The following is a 5158-nucleotide window of genomic DNA, read 5'->3' on the forward strand; positions in this document are numbered from 1 at the left end:
ACAGTTTTGAGCAGAACTGGTTTATATAGCCCAGTTTATGCCAACCACTCTCATAAATGAATGAATCAGATATAAATAAAATGAAAATCGTAAACAAAACATAAAAGTTGATTTAAACCCATTAAAGAGAGTTGATCGACCCAACAGTCACATCAGTTGCAGATGCTCAGCTTGTCTTTTAACATTTATAGAGCAGATCAGCCTGAATCCCAGTGAAACCAGCTGCAAAGATAAAAGACAATGAGAGCACATGGAGCTGACGTGACGGACAGACAGACAGAATTACTGACAAGGTTCGCCAGGGCTGATGTACTAGAAGCAGGAAATGCCAAAAATAGAATGAAAGAGATTTTTAAACAAGAGAATATCTACCTACAGTAGGAAACGGGTACCTAAGAGTGAACTGACAAGTGGAAATGACAGAGACAGAGTCTAATTTCCATGATATATGTTTAGGCTGTCAAACAGGAAGGAAGGTTTGGATGTCACTGATCTCGCTGTGGGCGGATGTAGAGGGTCTCAGGCGCTCTTAGGGCCATACTTCTCATGCAGTACGTGTACTACTCGACTCTTTCTATGCATGACAATTCCTACTTATATGCAGTTGGAACTGAGAGCTGTGACGTACATTGAAATCAGGGAAACAGACATTAAGTATACTTATAAGTTATGTCACTGTAAACAACCTTTTGGGATTTAAACCAATAAATAAACAAAAGATTAATTTAAAACAGGGCGTGTGTGTGTATAAGTGTGCGTGTGTTTAATTCAATGAAGGCAAATGTACATTAAAATAACGCAGGTATGCAATATGCATTCATAATTCGACAGTGTACGAATGTTTTCGAGCTAAAAATTAACGTAACACTTTACTTGAAGGGGTGTTAATAAGACTGACATGACACCTTCATAATCATGACATGACATGTGTCGTGAACATGAAGGAGATTTTGTGCATGTTGATGACAACTGTCATTAAGTGTCATTTGTTTAATTTTGTCATAAACATGACATAGCAGAATAATTATCAAACTTAAGAAACAACCTAGCTTTATGGGTAAACATTAAATTTTATTTAAATATCATAAAGTGTTAATACTCTGTCAAATAGTTTTATAACAGCATTATGAATATTTTTCTTGACCTCAACTACAGTGGTACAAATTGAACTTGTCATTAAAATGTCAATAAATGTTAGTACTATGTCAAATAATTTTAAATACCTTAACCAAATCCATCAGACACGTCGAAAGATACTTAACTAATTTCTATGCACAATACATCAAAAAACTGACAACTAACAAAACTTTGTTTTCGCGCGATATTTTTGTGCTGTTTTTCAGCGATATGGACAAAACGCTGCATTGCTTAACCCATTAATGTTCTGTTTTCATTTTATTTTAAGCGAATCGGTCTCCAATTCAATAAAATATAATATAATTTTATCAATTTTAATTACTATTATGATTATTATTGGATGATTGATTTTATTTCTTAAGCACCTGGAGGAAACTTAAAAAGAATATTTATGACACTGTTATAAAACTATTTGACAGTGTAATGATTCTGCCCTCTTGTCCTTGTTTTAGTATTAGTCATGAGGCAGGATCATGACAGGCCCATGTTTTGTGTGAAAGCACTGGCCTTGTTTATTTAAGCCATGTGCTTTCTGTCCAACATGATCTCACAAAGTTCCGTGGGATAGTCACGGAATTTTGTGCTAATTTTTCCGTGGCATTCTCACGGATCTCCGCATTTTTCCGTGGCCGTGCTACGGACTGTCTTTTTCCGTGCCATTCTCACGGATTGGTTACTCAACTGCTTTTTCCTATTTTCAAACCATTTTCGCTTCGGTTTAGGGTTAGATTTGGTGTTTGCGTTAGTATGTCACTTTAACTATTGGTTTATACTATTTTTTCTGATTTATTATTTTATATTATCTAAACTTTAAACAATTGTCGCCTGGCGTTGGGGTTAGAGTTGGGTTTGGGTAGGGATGTCATTTCATGTAAATCTAACCCTAAACTCCAAGCGACAATGGTAAGAAAATAGGGCAAAACAGTTAAGTAACCAATCCGTAAGAATGGCACGGAAAAAGACAGTCCGTGGCAGTGCCAAGGAAAAATGCGGAGATCCGTGAGAATGCCACGGAAAAATCAGCAAAAATTCCGTGACTATGCCACGGAAATTCGTGAGATCAGGTTGTTTCTGTCTCGTCTCCTGACCCCGCACCCTTGTTTCCTCATCAATTATCCCATTATTGTTTGATTCATGTCACCTGTTCCCCTTTGATTTGCTTCCTTATTTAATACCCTTGTGTTTGCTGTCCTGTGCACGTTAGTTTTGTATCCAGTGTCGTTACGTTGCCTTGTCTTGTCTTGCCTGTGAATACTTTGTTTAGTCTATAGCAAGTTTGCCATTGTATATTTAATGTTTAGTCCAGTCTAGTCTAGTTCTTTGTTTAGTGTTTTAAGTCTTAGAATATTTTTCCTGTTTATGTTGTTTTGCCCCCTCGTGGGTTTTGTTTTTCTTGTTTTGTTTAAATAAAGTGTCAGAGTTATTCATCTGTCTGCGATTGGGTTCATCTATACCAAGTCCTCACAGACAGAGTATTAACAATTAATGACATTTTAATGACGAATTATATTTGTACCACTGTAGTCGAGGTCAAGAAAAATATTCATGATGCTGTTATAAAACTATTTGACAGAGTAATGACATTTTAATAACAAATTATATCCGTACCACTGTAGTCGAGGTCAAGAAAAATATTCATAACGCTGTTATAAAACCATTTGACAGAGTATTAATACTTAACCACATTTTAAAGACAGATTATATTTGTACCACTGTTGTCATAAACGTGCATAAAATCTCCATGTTCATGACACATGTCATGTCATGATTATGAAGGTGTTGTGTCAGTCTTATAAACACCCCTTCAAGTAAAGTGTTATCCACCCTTACTGTTCTTTGTAGCACTTTCTTTTACTTTGCCCAAGTCACATTAAGATGTCACTGATTAAAATAACTTTATTACCAATTACAGAAACTGTAAGAAAATAATTGTGTTCCTATATCTCAGTTGGTAGAGCTCCATGTTATCAACACAAGGAACACACATACTGATAATAAATGTATACCTTCAATATACTAAAAGTTGCTTTGGATAAAAGTGTCTGCCAAATGCATGAATGTAATGCAATACTAGATATTTGTTAGATTAATATTACTGTGCTACTGATTCATTGCTTTTGGACACAGATTGTGTCTCCCGAGTGGCCAGATATGCACATGGTGCATCGGGTTCTCTCTCCAAAATCTCTTTCTCGTCTTTTATTCATAACCTGCAGGGACCAAACCACAGGGAACCTCGATGTTCACTGTGAGTAAGGAAAATAATGACAAAGACAAAAGCAAAGAGAAAGAGAGATATATATCTACTCTGATGTCTATAGGGATTGGGGAGTTTGCTTCTGTTTGTAAGTGATTTAAAAGCTTGCAAATGAACAAACCACAATACGAGGGGGAAAAGAAAGGGACTAGTTGTCATTTGGTTTAAAAGGATGGGAAGGGAAGTCAACGAGCTAAATTTCGCTATGCTGACAGATGTGAGAGCCACAGTTCAAAGCGAATGCATTTATATTTCATGCAGGAAAAAAGAAAGCATTCCAAAGAAATGTCAAAATGTAGCTCACAGTATTTCAATCAACACCAGGAATAGATTAAAACAGGCTGTGAAAAATTATACATTTTAATACATAAAAATAAAAAATATTTATACATAAAAACGTAATTCTTTATAGACATTATTTGTAATTTCTTCATTGTGCCATTTACATTAAAGGTGCATTATGTAACTTTTAGAATGATGTCTTGATAGAAATGTAATATAATATACATAACTATATTATCAGTGGTGTATTAAAACCTTGCATAATGAGGTGTATTGTTTTTATTACCTTAGAATAAGCCGTTTTGTCTACATACAATGCAGTTCTCCTTATATGGAAGTCAGAAATGTTTCTACAGTACCCCTAAACGGACAAACTGTTCTACAGAGCCCGTTTCATCCCTACTTTGTCTCATGCTGTGTCTTAAAACGCCTACTTCCATACTATATAGTAGGTGAAAAGCAGTAGGTGAGGCAAGTAGTATGTCCGAATTCACAGTATTCCAAAAACAGTAGGCGAAAAATATCCGGATGACCTTCTACTTCCTGTTAGATTTTGAAGTGTGCATATGACGGACACTTCACTATGCCATGATGCCCCAGGAGAGGAGTTATCCAACGAAGAAGAAGACGCGTTTTGTGGCTGTTTTCGCGCTGGAATGACATGACGTGATGACGACGTATGTCATGTGATGTATCAACATGGCAGATGTAGTACGTCCAATCTCCTTCATACTACCAGGATTCATACTATAGGTACCTCATCTCATTTAGTACGTACCGTACAGTATGCTATTTCGGACGCAGCCTCGGACAACGGCATGTTTGTCCTGTTTAAGGTTGGTTGCAATTCGCAATCTAACCACTAAATGCCACTAAAAACCCATATTGTACCTTTAAAATGTAGTATGTTATTATTGTATGATTATTTGAATGACTTTGCATGGTTTGTATAATGTGAGCATTATGACAAAGTATGTAAATACATACAAATGATATGCATGTTATTAAAGGTCAGGCGATCTGTTTTATACAATATATACAGTATCTGCTGATCCACCAAGGGATCCTTGACACCCCAGAGTTACAAAATAAGGTCCTTGGCAGTGGCGGCTCGTGACTGCTCATCCGAGGGGTGCAAATTTAAAATATGTTCGGACTTCGGAGTGTCAAGTGTGTTGCTTATGTTTTCAAAATATGTGTTTGTTGCGTCATGTGAACCATGTGCATTACATGTTTTGTCAAAATAAGCGCCTGCTGCCCCCGTGTCAAAACCGTTTATGATAAAAGAGACCCTCACATTCACAAAATACACGCAAGACACTCCCTTAACACTAAACTCTGATTACGCATGAGATTATGCGAGTATCTGGCAAACGCGAGCGTCTCTTTTATCATAAACCCTTTAGACGCGTCTGCAGCAGGCACTTATTTTGACGGGACATGTGATGCACACAGGATCACTCGACGGACACATATTTTGAA

The 5158-nt window shown here is 36.5% G+C and overlaps 1 protein-coding gene across 3 annotated transcripts in view; it reads right to left on the minus strand.

Moving 5' to 3' along the window:
* LOC129429020 (low density lipoprotein receptor adapter protein 1) overlaps positions 1 to 5158 on the minus strand; it is a 38580-nt gene that overhangs the window by 28573 nt on the left and 4849 nt on the right. The window lies entirely within an intron of this gene.

The sequence above is a fragment of the Misgurnus anguillicaudatus genome, chromosome 18 (genome assembly GCF_027580225.2).
Source record: "Misgurnus anguillicaudatus chromosome 18, ASM2758022v2, whole genome shotgun sequence".
Lineage (NCBI taxonomy): Eukaryota > Metazoa > Chordata > Actinopteri > Cypriniformes > Cobitidae > Misgurnus > Misgurnus anguillicaudatus.